A 15365-nucleotide genomic window follows, 5' to 3' on the forward strand; every position below is an offset into this window, starting at 1 on the left:
CATAGCTCTGCCTTAAAGGACAAATTTGACAAAATTCCTGAAGCTCTCCAGAATAATCAAGTAGACAGTATGCACTATAGATTGCAAATGTGTATCAGTGTCTGTCTCTGAGGAGGTCATAATCTACATTGAAGAAGCCATATCTGTCCTTATTCCCAGCAGAACGAGTGCTTCTCGTAACTGTTTACAATCGTTATAAGGAGCATCTTTTTTTTTTAATTTTTTTGTCATGTGGTGATATCTCTGTTCTATTTTGCATAATAAAGGTACTTCAGGATGGCTATCAAACATGTGCCAAGTTTCATTTCTTTAAAGGATGCCTACCATTATACATGACGAAAAATAACACTGTTCCTTAGCAATTGTCAAGCGGTGTAGAAGAAAAAGTATTGTATTTATAAAGCTGTGTTTTGTTGTGAAATGACACTAAAAGAGGTACTTTCCGAAATACTAAAAAAAAAATTGAGAAATGAAATTGGTATATAGTGAATTTTTCTGATCATGTATTTGCGATGCATATACAAATATACACGGGGCCATAGCAGGTTAAAATTATAACACTCTTCGATAATATTTTTTGCTTACTAAAATGAACGAATGAAAAATTCTTGGCATAAGGAGTTATTTTACCGAGTTGATATCATATTACGGAGATATATATTTTCCAACGATGGTATCTAAACGATGTACGTAATTTTGCTTCAAAGTGCATCCTGCGCATAAATTTATTCACGGAACTGATTGAGTGAACCGAATTTGAATTTCTAATGGAGTCACAAAGAATAAGAAAAGGTATGTATGTATACTATATATATACGGCGCAATTCATTTGCCTATACTTCTTTTTCCCCTCCGAAACTTTTTTGAGGTCTTAGTGGTAAAAAAAAAGTGAATATTTCTGTATAATTTTTTAACAACCCTCAAAGGTACTGAAAGCAATGAAAGAAAACATATTCAAGTTTCTTGCCATTATCTATGCAAATTTGGCTTTACTTTTTATTATGCGAAAAAAAAAAGTTCTTTTTGTGAGACTATATGTAAAAAAATTACTCTTGTGTGAGTGGTGCCAGTGAAAAAACTCATCAAAATGTAGCGCAGTTTTAAATAGATTTGATTCTCCTATTTAGAGATACTAATACGTTTTTCATGTTTTCCTTCACTTCACCTTTACGTTCTGTGTTTTCCTCAATGAAATGCCATTGGGATAGTAGCCCTAAGAAGGGAGTTGATTTTCTTCAAAACAAGTAACTAGAAGACTGTCAACTCCCCTTTCGGTTTTATTAAAATGCTTTCGATTTCTTTTCTTAATCCTTCTTTCTCTCTCCAGGTTTTTTTTCCCTCCTATACGAAACTCTAGAAGAAATCATTCGTATAGGGACGAACTCTCAATGCATTTGATATTATAACCCTAGGGGTCTTCAACCTTTCAGAGAGACCTTGGGGGCCAAATTGAAACTTTTCACGAAGCTCGAAGGCCATTAACCCCTTAGCTTACAAGCTATTTGCAATAAATTCGGATGATATCTACTTGATGAATCGGCGATATATATATTTGGTAACGTTGTCCTAACTTAACCGCATGTTAGAAAATGCAAAGAAGGAAAAGGAAAAGAACATGGAAGAAACGGAAAAAACAACAAATGAAAGTAAAACAGTATTATAGATAAGTATAATAAATATACTTTGATCTATTAAATATACTCTCCCATGTCTATAATACTTATAGATATGAGAGTACGCACAAAATATATTTCTCCCTCTTTTTTCACCTCTCACCCTACCTGTTTTCTTTCGCTCTTACACGCATATAGTAGAAGGATATATCATATCTATTTTTTTTCATACGGTTACAACAAAGTTTCGTGACGATGAGGAGAGAGGAACAATACAAAGACAACTTGCTTGAATTTATTCTACTGACGTTTCGACGCAATATTACGCCTTTGATCGTAAAGTGGTTAACTTAGATTTCTAAGCTAGAATTCAGATTCTAAAAGTAACGTACAGCGCCCCTAAATATTTCTTTCACCACTTCTGGAAAAGCTTTTGATCAATTAATTATTTTATTTTGCTCTGGAATTATTTTGAGTGATTTAAATTTTTTTTCTATCTGGAATTATTTTCACATTTATTCTGAAAAATACCGTTTCTTTCCTCCAACTATGAAATCATTTCTTAATTAATTATGAATTTCTATCGATTCATAATAGTTATAAGATCGTGGTTTTCTTTTTCTGAAATCATTTCTTTCATTAAGGCGTTTTTAAAAATTCTGAATGTTCTGAAATCATGCCTGCCTTTTTAAATGCCGACATATCTTTCCTGAAATATATTTGATATCTAGGGCATTCAAAAAAACTGCCAGGGCCTCAGAAAAACATCTGGTATTGCGCTTTACTGAATATGTTCTTTTTTAATTTAAAATCATCCTTCAATGTTTCTAACAATGTTTAAAAAATGGTGAGGAGTTCAAGGAAAAAGATCCTAGAGAGCCACATGTGCAGATCACGCGTTGAACATCGCTGCTGTAATCGATATAGGAACACAATTTTTCACACACATAGTTTGTACAGGAGATTCACAATACTATTTGATCGGGAAATGAATTTGGAATGCTCCAAATTTCCAACTGAAATTGGAAATTTTGAATGATAGGAAGGTTAGTTCTTTTTATCGAATAGACCTTTGAATCAGTATATCGTTCTGGACACCACAAGTCCGAGATAGTCTCATTCAATTATAACGACCTTGGTTGTTCCGACACTTCCGATATAACGTCAATACTCGGAGGTCCGGACTGAATCTCATAGAGAATAATGTTGACGAGCCTTGCATATAGAATCGATGAAAAACAACCTCCTATAACTACAAATATTCCGTCACTTTTGTTTCCGTTTCAAGGATATTCTTGCAAAAAAATCTCAAGATTAGAGCTGACTACATCAAGGGAATGTTCGTCAGTTGTTCTATTTATATCTAAAGTGGAAAAAAATATATTTATTGCATGTCGGACGTTCCGACTTGCTCATTGAAATGACCACTATACGAAACAGTTTCCGCATTTTGCCCTTCCCGAATATTTTTTCAATATAAAATATCCCGTTTTTTTCTACTAAACTTGCTTTTATTTACAATCGTTACTAGAATTAGGGGATGGAGGTAATTTTGCATAATTTACAGAGTTTATTGTAATGAATATGATTAAATAACCATCTCACTTATTTACCTAGTTCATTTTTTCCGTGAAATACATTTTATCAGCTTGCCGTAGCATTATTTTTCTACCTTTTATTTTTAACATCGGGGAGCCCGATGTTAATTTTTTGAACGTTGTATCCGGGAAAAATTAACATTTAGCAATAGAGGAAAAAGTTAAATTCAGAAAAATTAGTCGTACACAGCAGGAACACTATGAGCGGGATCGACTTATATTAATTAAGTCTGTTATCATTTGATATCGTCACACCACAAAAGGATTTCAATTGCCCTCACGAGAAAGTTTTTCAATTAATGCTGTAATTTAAACTATATATCTTTTTTTTTAATTCCAAAATTGTCTATTTTTAGGGATATAGTATATATAAATTCAAACACTATCGTTCTCTCCAGGTGGAAAATCATCTTTGAGAAATCAATGAAAACAAAGCACAATGATGCTTCATATTTTTTCGCTAAGTGAGGGTAAGACCGAGAGCATCTAAAACATAATAAGAATTCTGAATAAAAGGAATAAGAATTGAAATTTTTAAAGCGGATTTTCTTTTATATAAGCTGCAAGAGAATTAACAGATTAACAGAATCCAGTGTTAGGATTCTTTCCCCACTGTTATTTATTCGAAATATATACCATTTTGAGAACTTATTTTTTTCTTCTAAAGACCAGCTTAAGATGTTTAAAAAAACCTTGAAAAAAATGAATTTGCTTTAAGAAGTTCTGTAGAAAGTAGATAAAATTGAGAGACAGCGAAGAGAATAAACCTCATCTCTTTTCCCATTTATTTCCTATATCTTTCTTTTTCCTTAATCTTCGATTTTGTTTTTTATTATCTGTATAAATATGTTGTTGAAAGATATGTGAAGCGTTTTGTGAGAGATGGATTTTTCAGTTCTAATGAGAGGATGCCTTCGTACATTCTTTCCATCTAGAACGGGAACGGACTTAAAAAAAGTGTATTCAGAGAAGCCATAGAATACAATTTTATCCATCATTGCCATCAACCAAGTTTTATTGAGAAAGTAAATATTCTTCGAAATCTATGATGCGTGCTTCTCTCCACAAAGAAATTTCTTGCTAGACTTTACCACTTTTCCCGGGGTCCTGCAAAACAAAAAAACAAAAAAAAAAAACAAGACAGATGTTTTAAATATAACTAAATGATGTATAATATGCTTGATAAAAATGTTGAGGTAATTGTAAGCATTACTAGAGTCAGTTTTATAAATTTAATTAAAACTATAGATGTTTAAAATAATAATAGTATGCCATTAATCCAAAGTCATCTTGGTCCAGTCAAGATATCGGTGGAGTGCCTGACATTGAGTTTCAACAGTACTAGAAATTACCACCAGGACTACCAGGATATAGATCAGAGCTTTCCAAACATTCTGACACTCGTGATACCTCAAGAATGATAGATAGATAATTTATTTTGTCAAAACACGCACACAAAACATTTCGGGGCTAAGCTAGGTTGTATGCCACGAAAAATATTAATTGTGTGTATGTCAGTAGAAAAAATAATGAGAGTGGAAAAAAGAAATCCACATATACAAATACGACGCCACAACAGGCAAATTGCCCAACGAGGTGGCTGACTTAAGAACATCATGGATCCCCAAGCCATTTTTTGGAGGCCCTACCTACTACTGCTACACCACACATGCAACCCCCCCACCCCGCGCGGAACCCCCCAACGAATCGGTACATGCGGGAATGTGCGTGTACGTGTAGTGCAACCTGACGTAAAGTTTGTTTATGTTTAATGCTTGTTATGTGTAGTGCTGTCATCTGCCCCCAGTTTTTTTAACTTTGAGTGAAGTGTTATGGTTGAATGATTTACCGTTGTAGGACTGTTGCTCTCTGTGGCGAGACTTTTTAACGGGGAGATCGGCTCGCATTTGCGCCTTGAAGTTGGGAACCACAGAAAACCAACTTCAGCCGACCACCACTGTGGGGTTCGAACCCGGATCCTCGCATCACGAGTCCGGCACTATAACCACTCGACCACCACAGCGGCAATATAGTATGTATAAATTAAAGAAATAAGTACTAAGAATTTACTACTACATAAAGCTTAACGTTATTAGAATTACTAACATTGGTCATTCACAAAAATCGTGCAAAAGTGCAATAGACGCAATGTTATTAATCTAAGAAGACCAAATCAAAATTTAGTTAATCCAAAACCGAATAAAAATATTTTACGCTTAAAAACTTTATTTACTTAACCACAAAGCAATATAATGTCCTACCTATTGAAATCCAAAATGAATAAAATGAATAATCCTTCAAAAAAGTATTGAAAATTTCATACTTTTCATTAATATTGAACTTCATGATGAATATGAACACATTTCGTTTACTCCCTCACTGTTGTTCTACTGAATCTCTGAAGAAAGTATTCTCACAGCCGAAACTTCCACATCCTTTACCGATTCAGGAAAGACCATAGACTATATTTGTCTGGTTCACCCTGTCGCCCAGGGAGCAAATTTGTGAACTGTCTCACCAGCTAGCAGCAACCGTATAGCATCAAAGCTGTATTAAGAGTTAACTTACAAGCGGCTTTGTATAGCATTAGCCTCTTTGTCATCCTATTTACAAATGTTTCCATCCTGATAGTATCATACGTGAACAGGAAATCCTATTGATCCGAAAAGGTATTTGCGCTGATGAATAAAGGTCACGAGGTTATACAAAAAGAACTACCGGCTCTGTGTGTGAATGCACTATGAAGGAAAAAAAACGGCACAAAAACTTTTTTTTTTGTTTTATTTTAAACTCTTATCTACAAGGAAGTAGTCATGGACAGGTTGGCCACTGACCGCATACAGAGGTGGCCGCGGAATGGGGGTGATTTTTGTATTATGACTATGGAGCCTATTGTCTGTTCCGAGGGAAATTAGCCGTGAATTTGTATTTCAATCGATTGAAAAGTATAAATTTATGCGCGAGTCTATTTTAACTCAGAATAACATGAATAAAGGACTTTCGTGTAACGAAAAGTTTAGACACAGCATGCCTTCTCTCCTCCTATATGTAATGTCATGATTCTACTTAAACTAGAAATAAAGTAGAAAATAAATAATAAAGTAGTGAAATAAAGTACTTTTGAAATGGAGCGGGAACACTTATTCCTGATAATATAAAATTTGCTGATTTTGTGATTTAATTCTGCACTCAAATAATTAATATGAGTTATTAGATAATGTCCCCAAATAACTAAATGTGTCTATTCTATTGACAACTATGTGTACGTACAATCCAGGATACAACCATCTGTCGTATTTCAGGACAGCAAATTCATTGAAAGTACCAGAACCAAATAATATGAATTTGGTTTTATCTACATTTATGTATAATTTGAATTCATTATTTTTCAACCAGATATTTATTGAATTAAAATTGTTCTGAAGTAACAAAAAGCTAAATCATCAGCAAAAGCAGTGATTTTTCCTTTCAAATTAAAGTAACACAAGTCATTTATGTATATTAGGAATGAAATCGATCCAAGTACCGATCCTAGAGGTACAACAGATGTAATTTGTCTTTTAGAACACAAAACGGAATTTACTTTGACACTTTGAATTCTGGTAGTGAGATATGATTTAAAAATTTTAAGTGCCAAACCCCCAATTTTTGTATATTTAATTTATGGTATTTTGATTTAACACTGTGAATAATATGATTTACATTGCCAAAAGCTGAAGAAATAATGAGTTGTTAGAAGCGGAATGGAAGTAGAATTTCAAATATCTCTCAGCTCCCCAGCTCGATCTCGAGACATTGTGTAGTTTTCAGTCCAAAATATAAAAGACAGATAGCACCACTAAAAGCACACGAAACACTCATAACTCTGACAGCATAAATACGTTGGAAACACTCATACACATACATAGACGCACACATAGACGTTCTAACGTAGAGGTGCGAAGGCGAGCCGGCTTCCCCTTTTTGAAAAAACTTCTCTCTGCAGAGAGCAGGCAGACCTATGAAAATTAAAGCATTTACTCTCTTCGCTTATAAATATGAAAAATAGATGGCAGCATCTATTTTCTGCATAACACAGAAACAGCTGACAACATAAATACGATAGGGCTGCGCATACTCTCAGATCACATATTTCGGCATGTACTGACTCATTGGCGATTCCATAAAGTGATGTGTACCAGGTGCATGTATGATTAAATAGTAAAAGCAGTAAGTAGTACATTAAATAATGTTCGATAATATTTTAATTGCAATAAATATGATTACCATAACAATATTATAATTATTTTATTGAATAATTATCTACTATGTTTGAAAGAACTAAACTCCAAGAAATTCGTTGGTTCACCAAAGAAAATGAAACACTTAAAATCCCAATATAGCGGGAGTGAGGAAAAATCCAGGAAACGTTGATCTCTATCTGTGATATAGAGAGAAATACAAATATTATGTTTTATATCCTTCAGACACCGACCTATACTGGGTTATTTGAAATGTAACAAAAAATGAAGGGAACATATATATGAGGATTTAATATGAAATAACTACAATGTATAAAAAAAAAGAAATATTACTATTTCGCCATCAAACGAATGTCGTCTTCTTGGCTATTAGTCTAAATGTCAGTCCCGGAATGGCTCATAAATATACATATGCAATTCGAAAATTGCTGCTCTACTGTACCACTTATCCCTGCATATTGAAGAATTGCAAAGCACTTACGGAAGCGGGACGAGCGGTTTATTCAAAGAACCGCGAGTATCGTAAAATGTTGGACCGTTTTCGTAAGAACTGGTGTAGAATTTAAGATTTCTATACATCAAGTAAACATTTTCAATAGATACCTTACAACTTCTGAATTGCGCTCTCGAATGGCTTCCCACTCGATATCGTGTGTCACAGAAATGTTCGTTTCTTGAATTGTACGTGCAGATAAAAGGGCAGTTTTTCTCTGAAATTAAATGTTTCTAGCATACAAAAAAACGTATTTTGTTTTTTCGGTTGTGTAGTTGTGTTGTTGATAAAATTGATTGGGAGTTTGTGGTTATGGAAATAAGGGAAATAGCGCATGATTCAGACTTCTCATTCCATTCAAAATATCGAGAGGTAGGTCCATGATGCACATGCTACTAAGTAACACGAAAGTATACCCGTTTTTAGCATATGCAAAGATCATTGGTTGCATATGCTCGAAAGTGGCATGTGTAGGTATCATGGGCCGTAATGAGATAAGAGTGAGGTTCTGTGAGCTTGGATACTCAAGAGAAAATGCAGAGTTAACTACATTTGCGGTACACTGAATTTTAGATGTGGAATCAAAATAATCTGAATATTCAGAAATCCAATTCCAGTGAAAGTGCTTTCCATAACACAGTCGACGCTCGCTATAATGACCCCATCGTTTCACTTAAAATACACGCTATAATGGTAAGCCGTAATATCGAATGTTCGGAAAACAAAAATACACTTCTTCCATTATTTGGGCGAAATATATATTATTTTTCTTTTTTGTTATAATGCAAATAGGTGTAATAAAAATGTATCCACACAGCTAGAAAATAATAATACAATTGTAATAATTAATGGGCTTTGCGCATTTTGGCTTCCCATGCTTTCCTGTGGGAAAATTCTCCTTTTCTTTATAAGGAACATTTCAAAATATTCTATTCACTTTGGGCAATTTTTTTTTCTCAAATACTATGGATATTTTTATACATTTTAGCGCGAGCATTTAGGATTTTAATTGTTGGTTTTTTTTTGTCGAATTTTAACTTCAACAACATGCAACTTTTCCAAAAGTCATCAACAAAATTTACCCATATTTTGTGCAATATTTTTTAAAAAAATGATTTTAATAAAAATTCCTCGTGCTAAAGTATGTAACACCATATTGTTGAAAAACACACAAACTTCCAGAGACATTTCAATGAGTGGTTTGTCTGAAAAAATGTTTCTTATCTAACAAAAAACTTTTAGTGGAAAACATTAGCATATATAATGCCTGCAGCAGTTTATATTAAAATATTAAAAAATACATTTCTAGTGCAGGGTAGAACAAAAATTAGATGTAGAAAATTCCATAGTATTCGAAAATGTGTTTTTTGGGAAATTTGCGGGCACCAACTTCCTAAATTAATTGCATGAACACGCACACACAACTAACCATACACATTCCTCTGCGAAAATTTCCAGCGATTCGGCGCATTCCGGAATGTGTGTTCCGAGTGTATGTGAAAACCCCCTAATGTATTCATGTTGTCAGATTTACGCATGTCTTCATGTTATGCTGGCGCTGCCATCTGTCTTCTACATTTTGAAGCGAAGATGGCAAATACTTGAATTTTCATGGTATGTAAATACCGTTTCGTTGGACTGTGTGCTCTCTGTGGAGAGACTTTTTAAATGGAAAGATCACCTCGCATTCACGCCTTGAAACTGGAAAACAAAGTTCAACAGACCACCACTAATCTGTCAAAGGGGTTCGAACTCGGATCCTCACGATCAAAGTCCAGCGCGACGCCCACACGATCGCACAGTGACCCCACAAGCACACTAATGAACATGCAATATAAGTTCCAAGGATATCGCGTTCTGCTTATTTCAGACAGTGATGAATGTAAAACGGAAAAATGTTGCTTTTCAGTATGAAAAACTGTCCACTTGCTTGTGTATCCCTTACCTGACTGACGAAATGCTATTCATTATGAGTGCCCATTGAACGGCATGCCTTAAATCACGGTCACCTTCTACACCTCCATGCTCGATTCGGATTCCGAGAAGCCCCGACCTCTAGAAATGGAGGGTTCAGTCATGTAAGAACTGTATACACAGGTTTATAATTATGTTTCTGTGTCCCTTCCAAGAATATCGGATTCTTCAATGTCAAAAATGTAAAGGTCAAACACACTTTGGACTGATTTCGTTAATTACTTTGCAAAAAATGAGGTGGGGCACAGCTGAGTTCGGATGTTGTAATGGATTTTGAAATACTTGTAGGTCGTTATACGGGATAAGAAAATTACATGATATAAATGAGAAAACACGGGACTTAGCATCTACTGTATTAAAAAATTCCTTGGTATCTGAATTCATTTTAAATGAATTGTAAACCTGATCACTTTGAGAAAATTTAAATTTCGCGACATTAAACATATGCGACAGGAACACGGCATACAGAACAGACCGAGTACGATCAGGCTCTGTTGCTTGCGCGATTTTAGCCATTGTCCCGGAGGGCGCGATCGTGCCGGAGAAAATTCTGAAAGACAAGGATGGGATTGGGGGGGGGGGGCACCTTTCGTAGGATACATTAACCATTATACAACGTATAAATCGTTATACATACAATCATTGTGACAATATACATACAATCATTGTGGCAATATACATACAATCGCTGTGGCAATACAACGTGACATACAGTCAGCCCCGCTTAATCGGATAAAATCCTCTAGCACCAAAATTTCTCCCAAGGAGACAATGTTGAAATCCCCTGCTTAATATGATAATTGCAACACAACTTATGCTGGCGTAATCGAATATTGCGCTTCACATGCCAACTATTAATACACATCAATCACTATACACAAACATTTGGAATCAATGGCATATGTTACTAGGTTGAAGTAAATACATTTGAGAGTAGCTACTGGCTGCCAAGTATTCAGGTTGTTTCCTATACGTACATTTAATTATTTTATTTTTGTTCTTTGTTAAGCCAATAGAGGGTGCTAACTTTCTTAATGAAAATTAAAAACAGTATTGTGTGATCATTGCAATTAAATATACTTTTCATTGCATGTTTGATGTCTGATTTATTCGAGAAGCTTTATTAATATATTGATTCTTTATCAGTTATCAGTATAAAACTACACTGACGTTGTAAATTGGCAATTGAATTGTTCTCGAATAATCGGATATTCCGCTTGCTCGGATATTATGTGCTGGAATATGTGATTAAGCAGGGCCGACTATAGTTACCACAATCTGTGTTTTTTTTTCCTCATGATTATCTGTAAAAACGAATGTATGTCTGTCTGTTTGTCCTTTATGCATTACTACACCATTCATCCGATCGCCACGAAACTTCATGAAGTTGCTGAGTACACTTTTTTTCTTTTTTTTGAATTTTTTCCCCCTTTCTTCATTTCCTTGAATTTCCTTTCCTCTGAGATCGCATCAACGCGTGACGGGTAAGCTAGTATTGTATAATTTTTTTTTAACACACTTAAACTCATTTCTGAAATAACTGTTTTTGCGAGATTTGAATCATATGTGAGTTTCCCATCGTTTTTCTTTGAATTCCGAACAAATAGTGATGTCGATCGTATAGCGACGACATCGGTGAAATCTAGGACTTCGCATAAATGTAATTTAACATGTCTAAAATATATTAAAGGAGAGAAAAAATTGGATTAAAATAAAAACCAAATAGGAGACTTTGAATGCAACGTGAACTCCGTTCGTTACAATTCCATTCTAGATGAGTTTTAGATAGAAATTTTTCACGCAGTGTTGAGATAGAAAAGTTTTCTCCCTTCCACGCTGCAGTTTTAATTAAAATTTAAAGACTATCTGAAAAATAGATTTCCTGAAATTGGATAGAATCTGTTTAATACATTCCCCCCCACCCACACGCAAAGAAGGGGAACTTTTTTTGTATCCTTTTAATCAGAAGAAATCAGTTGAGAAAAAGTTAATTATAAGTTTCTTCAAACTGCAAAATAGAATTGACTAAAACTTTGCCGAATCCATCACTAGAAGAAGAATCTGAGTAAACTAGAACTCTAAAGACATTTCACTCTTTTTTCTTATATAGTTTCACCGAGGTATTCGTCCATTGCAAGAAACATTTAAAGGCTGAGGTTTGCGTAGTGTGTATTTAATGTATTGTTATAGAGATTCTCCATCACAAACAATTTTTTTTCAGGAGTTTTTTTTGTTTTTTTGTTTTTTCTTCGCGCGAAAGCCTTTCCACATTAAAACTCTTTAGAAATTATTACTAATAGCATTTAATCTCAGCTTGGTACTGAAAACACAACAAAAATTCACTGTAAATGAACTTGTTATTGAAGACAGTGATTATATCTGATGTCTTCTATGACGCGTTGGTGAATATTTTTTTAGCTACTTTGCCAATAAGAAAACTTTTAAACTTTTGAGTTGTCGATTTTTAGAAGAAAAATTATCACGGAATTCCCAGAAATAATTGTCGATACATTGTATTTTCACGTAAGTTAATAAATTTACTGATGTACCCATCCTTTTTGGGAGCGCTTCGATAGCTCTCTGAGATGTGAAGGAGTTAACTAGATTCATTTGGTATAAGGTAGGTAGTTGTGTAATGAATTAAACGTTTAAATGTTAAATGTTTAATTAAGGGCCAAATAGGTAGGGATAGGAACCCCTTCCCATAGAAAGTTGTTTTCTATTATTCTTCAGATAATCCGAGTTTTCAGTCATCCGAAGTAGTCTCGATCCCATTCACCTCGGATTACCGAGACTCCACTGTATTTTTAACGAAAAGTGTGCGAAGGTTTTAAAATCTCACGATTAAATTTTTAAAAATTTACATCTGGATTTCTGTTCCTCTACAATTGTAAAGAATATATATTGTCTCTGGCCAATGGAATAGAGTTTATACAATAAAATTTTGTTTTTAACTGTATCAAAGGCCTTGGAAATGTCTAATGATATTTCAATTGTTTCTTTATTATTGTGTACAATTTTATAGGTAAAATTAGTGAATGAGATTAGGGCTTTTGTTTAGTGTTATAGACTCAGGCAGAAATCAATATTGGGCGGGGGGGGGGGGGTTGGAGAAGAAATTTATCGCATTTAGGTACATAAGTAATTTGTATTTCAAAACACTCTGAAAAACTTTAGAAAGTACAGGTAGTACTGAAAGGGGTCTGTAATTAGATAGTTGGTTATAGGATAATTTACCAACTATCCTTATCATATATTTTTATAAGTACATATCCCAACTATCCTATCCAACCTGTACTTTCTAAAGTTTTTCAGAGTGTTTTAAAAAGGCAAATTACTTATACACCTAAATGCGATAAATTTCTTCTCGAAACCCCCCCCCCCCCCAATATGGATTTCTGCCTGAGTCTCTAATATTAAAAAAAGCCCTAATCTCATTCAATAATTTTACCTAAAAAAGTGTACACAATAATAAAGAAACAATTTAAATATCATTAGACATTTCCAAGTCCTTTGATACAGTTAAAAACGAAATTTTATTGTATAAACTCTATTCCATTGGCACAGAGACAATATATATTCTTTACAATTGTCAAAACTTTTATAGGTAAAATTAGTGAATGGGATTAGGGCTTTTTTAGTATTAGACTCGAGCAGAAATCCAGATTGGTAGTTTTGCTGAGAAAGTTAATTCCATGAAATACCTAGGTCTAAATATCGATTCAAATCAAAAATAGAAAATCCATGTAGCAATTGTATCAAATAAATTGAAGTTTTCCCTACGTAAGTTTTATTATATAAAATATAAAGTAAATCGCTGATTTCTGTTGATTCTGTTAGTACGCATGGATCCAATCACACAGAAGTTATGGCCTTGTAGCATATGAAGAAGATTTTTCAACTAAGATTAATCAAATATAATCCGAACCCAAACAAATGTATTAAAGTTCTTTTTCAAATAAAATTGAAAGCGTTGTTCTGACTCATTATAACAATTTAAAAATTTCACCAATCAGACACTTGTATTTCTACAAAATTTCTGACTGTTTATAGAAATTTTAACCTATGTAAAAAACATAGTTATTAATCCTAGGAAACCAAACCAGGTATTCGTGAACCCCAAACCTCATTAAAAGTTTCTTATACCTAGTTCATAAATAATATATAAGTTTTTATATATCTTTTATATACAGTGGAATCCCATTATAACGAACTCCAAGAGGCCGGAGAAACCACTTCGTCATAAAGGAATTCCAGGATTTTGCATTGTTCCTACGTAAACCTATCTGGGGATTAGAAAAGCGTCGTTAAAACGAGATTTTTGCTATAACGGTATTCGTTAAAACAGGATTTGGCTGTATATGATGTATAAAAGTTTCCTACTCTTAAACACAATATAATAGTTTGCCACCAGGTTTACAAAACATTCAGAAAGTGAGTATATTTTTAAAAATCTTCAAAAAAGTTTTCACTCTCGATATCTGATATAGAAAATTACTATTGAGGAGTGAATTACTATTTGAACCCATATTGTGTTCAAGCAATGTGTACCGAACTTAGACCTTCTTATATGTTTATACGTACAAACTGCACTTGTGTGAGCGTATACGCAAACGCGAAACACATACGTATTTCGCGTATGTGTATTTTATTTTATTTCGAATATTGACTTGTACTTTCTGATTTGCTTAGGAATTCTATGTAATCACCAACATGGACCATGTGATCCCATGTTGATTTGAATACTTATTGATATGTAATCATATGTCTAATTTATATTAATAAAAAATAAAATGAATGTGCTTCGCCGATCAATGTCTTTACTTTGAATTTCTTCAACAGATCTCTCCAATCCCATTTTAGTAGTCGTTGACGGTACTTAAAGCGAGAACAAAACTATTGCTAGTAGTAGTTCTCAAGATTCTTTGAATGTTGCATAATCTTAACTCATTACGTTTTACAGTAAAGCATTTAGTATTCCCCCGTGGAAGCGTGAAAAATACTCCTTGCGTGCCTCCAAGCAATCCACGTTCGCGATAAATCCGCGGGAATTCATCCGAGTGAGATATCAAGCCACTTTTACGGCTTATCGAAAATCTCTAGGAGCGCTTTTGTGAGATAAACTTGTCACTTTGGAAGACGGATCGATGCGCCGAGATATAGTTGCCGGCTTTGAATAAGGCGTTTTCTTTTAACTCCCTCGAATGTCAACATTTTCTCACTTTGGTTCACAAAATCAATGTGGTAACATGTCGTCATTAGGTACAACTTTACCCCTTCCCTGAATACTTTTTTTTTACCAAGAGGTTTCACGCTCTTTGAAATCGAATTAGAAGAAATACCAATTTCGAATTCAAAATAAATACTTATCTGTTTGAGAGAACGTGTGTCTGATTGTAAGACACTGTTCGAAAGTAATTAACCCCGTAACTTTTCAATGAAAGTT

The sequence above is a fragment of the Pholcus phalangioides genome, unplaced genomic scaffold (assembly GCF_987345545.1).
Source record: "Pholcus phalangioides strain wild (caught in Gottingen) unplaced genomic scaffold, Ppha-v1.0 ptg000015l_1, whole genome shotgun sequence".
NCBI lineage: Eukaryota > Metazoa > Arthropoda > Arachnida > Araneae > Pholcidae > Pholcus > Pholcus phalangioides.